Raw genomic sequence first — 11,450 nt, 5'->3', positions numbered from 1 at the left:
TATTCTCGTTTCCCGCTGCTGCTCTGTGCGACCGTTTGGCTCCGATAACCGGCGATTAGCGCGAGGTGTGTCAGCACGGCTGCTTCTGAGGATTCAAACATTCCAACAAAAAACCGTCTCACTGAGCTTCCACGCTTTTGGGATTGCGAATTTGACCGTAATTTACGTGTGTGACGACATGCAAATCGTATTGATCTGCGGCTTTTTCCGTTAGATCAAAATCTTCACCTCTTTGGTGGTTTGAACTTCTGTTTTGTTTAATCACGAATCAAGTGCAATCAGTATTGCGGATCACCTGCGTGATGCGAACCGTTTTCAGTAAATGCAGCCTCGTGATTGATCAAACAGCAGTGGCAAGCTGTAGGGCCTTATGAAAGTGCACCTTTATTACTTCTTATTGATTTTGAAACTTTTCTTCCCAAATTACCTTTTCTGAACTTGTGTAACTGTGTGCAGTTGCTGCCTGCTTCCACTGGGTGGCCTCGGAGTGTTAGAAATCAATATAGAACGTCGCTCAACCTAAATGGAAATAATGAAGTTCTAAAGTCAAACAGTAATACGGTAATATTAATCACCCCTTTATTCAGCGTAGCACCATTTACAGTTATATATTTCAGAGCTTTGTGGCCATTTTGAAAGGTAATCAAAAGAAAATGTGGGCGAGGTTGCGCAATCTCCAAAAAATGGTGCCCTATTAAATATGGCAAAGTTATAAACCACAGTAAAGTACTTCAGGTTGAACACTTTCACATTAAACATGCTGCACATCTGCCTCCTTTAAAAGCCAGTTTTACAGACCACTGAAATGGGTTCAGCAACTGCTGGTGTGGTACCACCCATATTGCAGGACACCTACTGTTACTGTGAGCATAATAATAATAATGTTGAACCCCCCCGCAGAAGAATAATAAACAAAAACAATGGGATCCCTCCACATTATTGTTGTTGGGCCCTCTGATGAATCATTAAACATATTTTTAAAAACTCATTCTTTCCAGTTCATCTGGTTTTGAATTCCTATTTTAAAATTAATAATCAGTGGGCATTGGTACACACACATGCGCACACATGCACATGCGTATACACACACACACACACACACACACACACATGCACATGCATACACATGCATGTACACGCACACACCAAACTGGTCCACCACCTCACTCTGCTATGCCCCTCCCCTTTTCTTTTTTTGTAAAAACCCTTTTGTTTTAAGCCGCAAACAGTCTGGAAATGATGTCACAGTCTGCAGTCTGTGAGAACACACGTTTGTGTGCGCGCATAAAATATATATGCGCACAGATTCAAAAAAAATTATGGGGGAAAAGTCTCCTTTTAATGCTGTCTTGCAGACTTCAAATGGTTGCATCTTAAACTCAGCAGCTTCATAAGGGTCTGGGTTTGTGAATAATACATGACTGCCCTGCGAGCAGATCAGACGCTATTCAGGATTATGTTGTGAGGATGTGCCTGTGTCTGGATGGCTGTGCGAGAGTAGGACGGGAGTGTGGGAGAGTAGGACTGGGGAGTATGGGAGAGTAGGACTGGGGAGTATGGGAGAGTAGGACTGGGGAGTATGGGAGAGTAGGGCTGGGGAGTGTGGGAGAGTAGGCCTGGGGAGCAGCTGCTCTTGTGTAATGACGCAGAGTGCCCCCTGCTGACTGAAACAGTGGGTTACGCCATGGTCTGTTTCTCATTGCCCTGCAGGGCTGCTGGAGAGATACAGTATTTCACTGTATGAAGGAAGAATGCTTCAGCTGAACATACCGCTCAAATGCCTCAGCTGGACGTAGCGCTCAGAATGATATGCTGTGTGGATCAGCATGCAGTTAGGAATTTCTGCTCCTTTTATTTGAGGTCATCAAGTCTCAGTACTCTTCATTAATTTCCTTTTGATCATGTTAGGCCTAATTAGACAGAGTATAAGGTCTGAATGAGATGCATAACTGTGGCTTTGCAGACACATAGAGGCCTTCTCTTCCTTTTGACGGATTAGGAGTGGGAGAAGTCCAGCAAGTGAATTGATTGGCTGGCTGCGTGCTGGGGGCTGTGAGGTGATTGGCTGGCTGTGTTCTAGGGGCCGTGAGTTGATTGGCTGGCTGTGTGCTGGGGGCTGTGAGGTGATTGGCTGGCTGCGTTCTAGGGGCCGTGAGTTGATTGGCTGGCTGCGTGCTGGGGGCTGTGAGGTGATTGGCTGGCTGTGTTCTAGGGGCCGTGAGTTGATTGGCTGGCTGCCTTCTAGGGGCCGTGTGTTGATTGGCTGGCTGTTTCTAGGGGCCGTGTGTTGATCGGCTGGCTGCGTTCTAGGGGCTGTGAGTTGATTGGCTGGCTGTGTTCTAGGGGCCGTGAGTTGATTGGCTGGCTGCGTTCTAGGGGCCGTGTGTTGATTGGCTGGCTGTGTTCTAGGGGCTGTGAGTTGATTGACTGGCTGCGTGCTGTGAACAGTACAGCAGAAAAGCATAGGACGGTCTGCCGTCAGGATCGTTGTTTGAAGGGGGAGCCTCCATGGCTTGTGTAGTAATGCAATCTACACCTGAACCCCTTTACCGACTGAAACCTTCAAGGAAGGGTAGAATCAGTGGGGGACATTTTTTATTTATCTAACCTTTATTTCACCGGGGTATTCGCATTGAGATTGACATCTCTTTTCCTAGTGAGCCCTGGAGCCTGCATGTCTGTTGGACTGAGTACCCCGTCGGTTTATGGAGTAAATGTCCCATTAGCGTCCAGACGCTTACAGACACATGTATTTGTGCCTCTGTCATGTGGGAAACAGAATAACGTGGCAATGGGGCGGCAGGAACGGTATTGTGGAAACGAGTTTTCATTGGTGGTCAGCGCTGTGAGAGACTAGGAGTATCATTGGTGGATTAGCTCAGGGGTAGACAACCCCCTGTGTGAGTGTGTGTGTCAACAGCAATTTACACAGATGATATTTTTGCGATCGTACAGCTCAGTATTTTTACTGAAGCAATGCATGCTAAGTACCATGCTAAAGAGTGCGACAGCCGTGCTCAGCAGCCGGGAATCGAACCCGCAACCCTACGCATACACTGTAGCCCTGAGTGTGTGCTGCTTAATAGAGCCAAATGAAGTGGTGATCAGTCCCGGTCCTGGCGGGCTGCAGGGTCTGCTGGTTATTTTGTTTTCGCCTTAAATGCAGCAACTGATTCAGACCCAAGAGACCAGGTGAGGCGAGTTCGCTGTGTCATCGACTCTGTATGATCGACTCTGATCAATAGAGTGCTGAGTAACAACAAAAACCAGCCGACCCTGCAGCTCTCCCCAGGACCAGGGATGAAGGTCACGGCCCTGAGAAATCTTCCAGGTGTACCCCCCCCCCCCCCCCTGCACAAACCCACACCCGCCCCCTGCCCCCCGCTCCCCGCTCTCTCCGAGGTCACCTTAATTATCGCAATTATGAATGTTTTATGAAACCCATTAAGAAGGCATATGATTAGACCTGAAAAATTGATACATTTTCACCTGTAACCTTTTTTTTTTGCAATAAATAAATAAATAAATCCTCTGAATATCTTTTTTGCACTGATCACAATTTAACTTCGAATTGGATTCTGGAAAATGTGCAGTAAGAAGCTGTACTTAGCTTTGTTCGGTCAATGATGGGATGCGAGCTGTGGATTTCTTCGTGTCTGATGCGTTATCACATTTTTAAAAACAGGAAAAAAAAACTGTACTTACTTCTGAACACCCAGATGTTTAAATGAGGCATTAAAGCAGACATCACTCGCTTTTGCTTGGACTTTGGCAGACAGTGGAGCAACTGCAGTGTAACTCCGGGCACATATGGCAGGACCCTCTTCTTACTTTCTCTTTTACATGCACAGTCTCAATTTTGATCACTTCTCTCTCTCTCTATCTGTCTGTCTGTCTGTCTGTCTCTCTCTCCCCCCTCTCTCTTTCTCTTTCTCTCTCCCCCTCCCCCCTCTCTCTGTCTCTCTGTCTCTGTCTCTCTCTCTCTCTCTCTGTCTGTCTCTCTCTCCCCCCCCTCTTTCTCAACAATTCAACGAAGGTGGACAATGTGGGTGATGTTTTGGGTCAGTAAAAAATCATTCGTTGGAAGGGCCCCTGCAGCCTGCCCCGTGGTTGGCCGTTCTTCTTCTTCTCGTCCTCCGATTGGCCGACGCGCTGTAGAACTCCGGGCTCCGTGGCAACCGTCACAGGCCCCGATGAAGCCCACACAATGCGCCGTGACGGACAGATCAATGGCAATTTCGCTGAGTGCTCAGCGGCCGTCCTTCTCCGTGGCCTGGCCCTGACTGCCGGGCTCAATGGCTTTCATCCGCCATTCATCCAGCCCTTTACACCAGAAACCACACTTCCCGCTAACGAATTAATTACTCACAGCGAATTGATTTTTTTCTTCTCCTTTTGTGCATCAAGTTGAATTTCTTTTTCTTGTCACCATTCAACATTTACGGTCCCCGTGTATTTGGGTGTCTTTTTCATTTTTGTCTGCAGGCCTTGAGCGAATAAACTCATTGCATGACTGTTTGGTCCCAAATTTCACGTTGAATTTAATGCCATCGTCATTTATAGCCCATTTGTCCAAAACGACTCGGGCGAAGTCGACGGCTGAACGCTTCGCTGGGCAGTTCATCTGAGATCCTTGCGTGTAAGGGGTAACGGCTCAATACATGTTCCAAAAATATATATTTTTGAAATATTCCTGGAGTGTTTGTAATTATACGTGATCATTTCTAGCATATTTCACGTTAAATGGTAAGATACCTCCAGTTGCTTTGGGAAATCCCATCTAAACTCACCGGGGGATAAAAGGGGGGCAAGTATTTGGGGAAAATATTAATTCCCGTACGCAGGTAGTGTCAAACCCGAACAAAGAAAATGATGAACCAAAGAAATTTTGACTCTTAATTGTGAAGAAGAAAAAAAAATCTTTAAAAGTGTTAAAGGATGCCAGTAATGCGGTAAAGCAGCACTGAACGTGTTATAAGTGCTTTATAAAGCCTTTATGAATGAGCTACGACTGAAGAATGGGGAGTTGCCCCTTCATGTTATTACAAACCAGTAAAGTATTGTAGCTGTCTCTCTTTTTTTATTTTTGGAATGATATTGGTTAAAACCACTGATACAAACCCCCCCTCCTCCCCCCCCCCCCCACCCCCCCTTTAAATGAAAGATACGCACATAAATGCACAGACCTGTGTGGTGGCTGTATGGTTTTGTATGGAGGGCAGATGAAAGCCCAGGACACATGTGCTTCCCTTCACAGCTGTGCCGTTCGGCAAAGGCTGTTAAAAAAGAAAAAAAAAAGAAAGTTGCGACTCCACAGATTTGATGACAGAGAGAATCAAGGTCACAGTGGTCTTAAGAATGTAGGACAGCTGTTCCCACAGGACGTCCTGTGTGTCTAATACTTATTATAGTTCCATGCTGATCTATCCCACACACACTCTATCTCTCCCTCTCTCTCCCCCTCTCTCTCCCTCTCACTCTATCTTGCTCCTTCCCTCTCTCTCTCTGTCCTCTCTCTCTGTCTTTCTCCCTTTCACTCTGTTGCTCCCTCTCACTCTGTCTTTCTCCCTCCCTCTCTCTCTCTCTCTCTCCCTTTCACTCTGTCTTTCTCCTTCCCTCTCTCTCTCTGTCCTCTCTCTCTTTCTTTCTCCCCTCACTCTGTTGCTCCCTCTCACTCTGTTTTTCTCCAGCCCTCGCTTTCTCTTTCCCTCTCACTGTCTCTCTCCCTCTCACCTGCTTTTCTCCTCCCTCTCTCTCTCTCTGTCCTCTCTCTCTTTCTCCCTCTCACTCTCTCCCTCCCTCTCACTCTGTCTTTCTCCCTCCCTCCCTCTCTCTCTCTTTTCCACAGAAAACGAGGTGTCCCCACCAGTGCTAACGCAAAATGTTCTCAAACTAGAAACTTCTTTTTCATTTTTATGAACTGAGGCCTTTACTTTTGTTATAATCAAGTTATTTCTCAGTTCTTGTTATTGCATCGTTATTAGTTATTATGTATTTTTTATTGAGAGAATGTGTTGCTATATGCAGTTACCTGTAAGGAAACTAGCTGGAAAAGAACAAGACACAATGAACTGATAAAGCCTTTTAAAAGTCTGTTTATATGTTTCTTGTTCACACTGTAGTACTTCTTTCCGCTTTCACTTGTGTAGAGCCCATCACATTTTTTTCCTTCAAATTGATGGTACATCGAAAACTTCTGCCTTGCTCCAACGATGCACAACCAGTTTTTATTTATGGTTCAGCTATTCCCTGACCCCCCCCCCCCCCAGTAAAACGAAGTCAGCCACGGTGTGAGAGATCTGTGCTGGCACAGGCGTGGTAGACAAGCCGGTTTCTGAAGTGTCTAATGCAGCATAGATGCCTGCAGATCCTTACCTGTTATAACGCATTCAGTTAAATGACGGTGCCCATCAGTACAGCATTGGTCTGTGTGAGGGTTTGTTTTCTGTAGGACGACGGTGTAGTGTAATGGGTCAGGTGATCTTGGTCTGGTCTTGTAACCTAGAGGTCACGGGTTTGATTCCCGGGTGGGGCACTGCCGTTGTACCCTTGAGCAAGGAACTTAACTTGCATCGCTTCAGTATACATCCAGCTGTATAAATGGATGGTACGTAAATTCTATGTAAGAGTTGTGTAAGTCGCTCTGAATAAGAGCATCTGCTAAATGCCTGTAATGTAATATGTAATGTGTGAGAGTGGGGGGTTGAGGGAGAGGAGGGTGTGTGTGTGTTGGGGTCGGGGGTGGGGGGGGAGTGGCTGGGGTGCGTATAGCTAATTCCGCGGGAAGGGGGAGGTGTGACATATCTCTGAAGTGGGTAATTAATGGCTTACGTTGTGAAACTGAGATTGCTGGCAGAATCTCTGATAAGAGGCGTCCAATCAGATGCCGTTTAAAAGCTCACTAATTTACCTTGCACAGACGCAAATCTTGCACAGCACCCATTTGTTTTAATACTCTGACATTCACATGCTCATTTTAGACTAATCCTGATAAATGGAATTTGATCTTTTCTATTCTTGGAAAGAAAAAAAGGCTTTTTGAGCAGAATTAATATTGTGGCTACACCTTCAAGGTGACTGAAACAGGTGACCAGTCAGGCAGAGCTTCCATTATTCCCTTCAGTCTTAAGACCGTCTGCGTCGATGGTGCATTATTTAGAATTTTTAACAGATATAGTCCGCTCCAGATGGGCGCTGTCAACAAACCTGGTATGAACACGCGACAAACTCTGACAAACTTTGGAGACGGTGCAGACAACAACAGATTGTTTTCTCAGGAGAATCGTGTGAGACAGGCGCCATCTTTGATCAGCAGTTCAGAATGGGGAAGTCACGGCCATTTTCAGTGCGTGGGGATTTTTTTTTTTTTAAAGAGAGCGCTTTAATAATGAAAACCTTGATTATAGCTGAAGCCCTGCCCTTGATGCTACCCAGACATAAATATGGCCGCCCACCAATGTTTTCTCGGTTGCTTGTATCTTTTGACACGACAGCCGTTTTTTTTTTTTTTGTTGTGCCGCGAACTTCAGGCGCGGACGATTGGCCTGTTTCTTTCAGTCGCAGCCTCTAACACCAGGGGGTGACGGACACCAGTCCTGGGAGGGCCGTGGCGTCTGCTGGTTTGCGGTGCGTTTCACCAATTAAGCGCTTCGTTTATGTCATTGGTGGGCTATGGAATTACACACCCCTTGTTTCCGAGCCCTAACTGCTGCTTGCTGAAAGGAAACCACACCAAATCCGCCAGTACTGCCGTCCTCCAGGACCGGAGTTTGACACCCCTGCTCTGCACAAATGGATGATATGCGCTGTTTAAATGAATGGATTTTGATGTTGTGTATAATATGTTGCGTTGTGCCTCAACCCTAATGGATCCTCTCAAAAAGAGAGCCATTAAGCTTCTCCAACGACAGATATCATGTCTGCACACACTGTGCTCTCATTCTGTTATACATTTCATGATAAAAGAAATCTCTACTGCTACTACTACTACTAATAATAACAATGACAATGAGAATTAGTATTATTTTATTATACTTTTTATCTTGATGTTTTGCACTGTATAATTAGAGACATTAAATTCAGTGTTTTCCTTATTACACACAAATGCGAAACAGAAATGTTATTTTCTGGTGCTCCCATTGCAGGGATAACCTGGAGCCTGTAACAGATCTTGGCATCATTATAATGAGCAAGATGGTAGTGTTTATAATAATGATTACTGTAATCTTCTCCGCGAACACCCATTTCCCTATGCTGATTGTGCGTTGTAAATGATGAAATATTAAACCGCCCTTCAGCGTTGAACCGTTGTGCGTTTAAACATAACTCTGTTTATAGTTATCTTGGCTAATATAACGATCATTATAACGGTCGCTTACATGGCCCCGGTTTCTGGCTCCGGGCATGAACCGACGGTGACGGAGGAATGTAGGAATCAATGAGGTACAGGATCGCCACGCACTTCCTGCAGCCTGGGCGGCTTTATTGCACCGCGTAATAAACTACCTCAATAAAATCCACGTCGTGTATCATTTCTCCGCGAAGGTACTCGTTTTATTGTTCCCCCGCTTTATATATATATATATATATATATATATATATAACCGCTCCCGGTGGAGCGCTTGCGTAGTTGATAAAGTACTTTGATAAGTTATTTAGTTCCTCCTCCCGGCTCATTTACTGAGCGCGTGCAGCTCCTCGCAGCTCTGTCTCCGGCGCGCGTTATTTTACTGAGTGCGCTTACACGCTATTTATTTATTTATTTGTTTATTTATTTTTATTCGTTTATTTATTCGATTTTTTTTTGTCCCCCGCATTTCATCACTTCTGCCATTCTCTCATGAGAGAACACTTTGAAAACGTCCTAGATTGTGAAGTATGGTGCCCAATCGACTTGCTATCGTACACAGGAGTAGCCTTGCCTGGGCCCAGATCAATAGCCTCAGTGAGAGTATGGGATTTAGCGCGGGAGATGTGGCTGAGACCAATTAGAGGAATACATCAGCTGTCTCCCCAGGAAGAGGTATCGGCTTGCCTCCGTTGAAAGTCATATCTCTTTGCCCCCCCCCCTTGATCCGTTAAAACTGGCAGTTGGACTCCTCACTCTTGTCTTCCCTCATTCCCCAAGCACATGTGCACTGTGCTTTTTCCCCCTGTCCGTAAGCAAAAGGTTTATAATAGTTTTTTTTTGACATACTCTGGCCTCAGCTGACGCAGAAGCAGTCGGCGTCTGTTTAAATCCCACAGAAAATTATACATCCTTAAACTAACATTTATTCATGGCACATTTGCTCTACTTAGTCACATTGCTCAAAGCAGAAAATTTAATGAACTAATCTGATTTAATTTTGGGAATCAAAGGCTCTTTTTTTCTATAATACCCATAATAACCGGCTGCGTACATTAAAATCGCCTCTGGAAGTCATCTTTCCAACAATCCTCCATTCCGCCTCAGTGCATCTCTTTCCCTGTGTGATTACTGTGCTGGAACGTGAGGAGGGCATGACATCATCAAAGTGCTCTGGTAGAATTACAGTTTAGAATGTAGTCATTCTGGAGACGCTCTTAGCCAAAGTAATGCACGAATGTGCATTTATAACCAGGTAAAGAGACCACCACCAGAGCTGCAGATAGGCAATCAATTAAGTGCCACCATCAAAGTGCATGCCTCAAGACATGTGAAATATAGGGAGAAAGGGTTCAGTTTTTTATAACTATTTAAAATTTTTTTTTTTTTTAAATGCAATTATTAAACTCTTTTTTTGGACATTTGCTGAAAGCAGCCCATCAGTCTGCCTCAGTGAAGATGCTTTCCCCTCAGGGGAGGAGGGTGAGGAAGACAAGGGAACGCCGGGTGCTTTTAGGGATCAGGCAGTCGGCTGGTGGGGGGGGGGGGGGGGCGCGCTGAACAGAGCAGTCTGGCTGCCGTGTCTGGAATGTAGAAATGATCAATACTCTACGTCGGTCAAAACGTGAAATTTATTTCAGTAATTTCAATTGACGACTTATTCCATGCGTTAAAAAATAATGATACAATTCAATACAATGCGTTTTCGAGAAGGCGCTGGTGTTGTTTTCCCATCCAGGTCGGTTACTGACGTCATGCCGTTGATGTCATAGCGTTGTCATGGCGATGCTGCTGTTGTTATCGCTCGTAGAGCCTGTAATGTCGGGCTCCTCGCTCCCAGGTTAAATGAGTTTACAGTCCATGCCTGTTCCCCTTAGCCTGACCCCCTGGGCCCCCACCGCAGTCAGTGCCACACGGGGACTTAGTCATGGCTCTGGGTTGGTGTGAAGAAATTCTTAAATTGAAAATGCATATGTACAGAGAAACAAATATTTCTAGGACATTTTGCTTTGCCAGGCAGTGCAGGAAGACGAGGCGTGCCCAAAAAGGGGTTGCTAGGGAAATGGAGAAAAGGTTTGTTTTTATTTTTAATGTCCACGAAGCATCTTTCATCCTCGCTGTAGGATTGAGTATTCGGTGCAGGTTCAGCCGCATGCTGTGATGATGTGATGTTTGATTCACACCAAGGGAACCGCCGCCCGCCTTCTAAACCCGCCAGTACAGGTCTCGACCTGCAGGGGTCCAGATAGCGTGCCCAATTGCATGCTGGGATTGCTGTTATGATGGTGTGCTGCTTGTGAGCTTCCAGCTGCCGTTACCTTTGCTTGCACTTTTTGGGCAGAGCAAAATATTGGAGGTGATGCTGATGCTGATAATGGAGGTGATTGCTGGGGCTGATTCTGATGATGGAGGTGATTGCTGGGGCTGATTCTGATGCTGATGCTCGAGGTTTTGCTGATAATGGAGGTGGTGCTGGAGCTGATTCTAATACTGATGCTGGGGATGATTCTGATGCTGATGCTGGGGATGATTCTGATGCTGATACTGGAGTTTTTGCTGGTGCTGGAGGTGATGCTGGGGGTGATGCTGGAGGTGATGCTGGAGATTATACTGATGCTGGAGGTGATGCTGCAGCTGATGCTGGAGGTGATGCTGGAGGTGATGCTGGGGGATGCTGAGGTGATCTGATGATGCTGGGTGACTGGAGGTGATGCTGGGGTGATGCTGGAGATTATACTGATGCTGGAGGTGATGCTGGAGATTAATATACTGATGCTGGAGGTGATGCTGGGGGTGATGCTGGATAACTGATGCTGGGTGATGCGATTATGATGATGCTGGAGGTGATGCTGGAGATTATACTGATGCTGGAGGTGATGCTGCAGCTGATGCTGGAGGTAAGGCTTGGATGGTTTCCCCTGAGCTTGAACTGCGGGAGGTGCTGCTATCGAGTAATGAAGTGAGAGAGACTTTGTTGGCTGAAACCCTGGGTGACTTCTCCCTGGGCGGTGTCTGGACCAATCACTGTCAGCCTGAGTCTGCGCTGGCACAGGCTGGATCCAGCTCCGGACCGCAGGGGTGCTGCCGCGGCAACGAGGAAAAA

The sequence above is a fragment of the Anguilla rostrata genome, chromosome 17 (assembly GCF_018555375.3).
Source record: "Anguilla rostrata isolate EN2019 chromosome 17, ASM1855537v3, whole genome shotgun sequence".
NCBI lineage: Eukaryota > Metazoa > Chordata > Actinopteri > Anguilliformes > Anguillidae > Anguilla > Anguilla rostrata.
Note: the sequence above shows the minus strand (reverse complement) of the source record.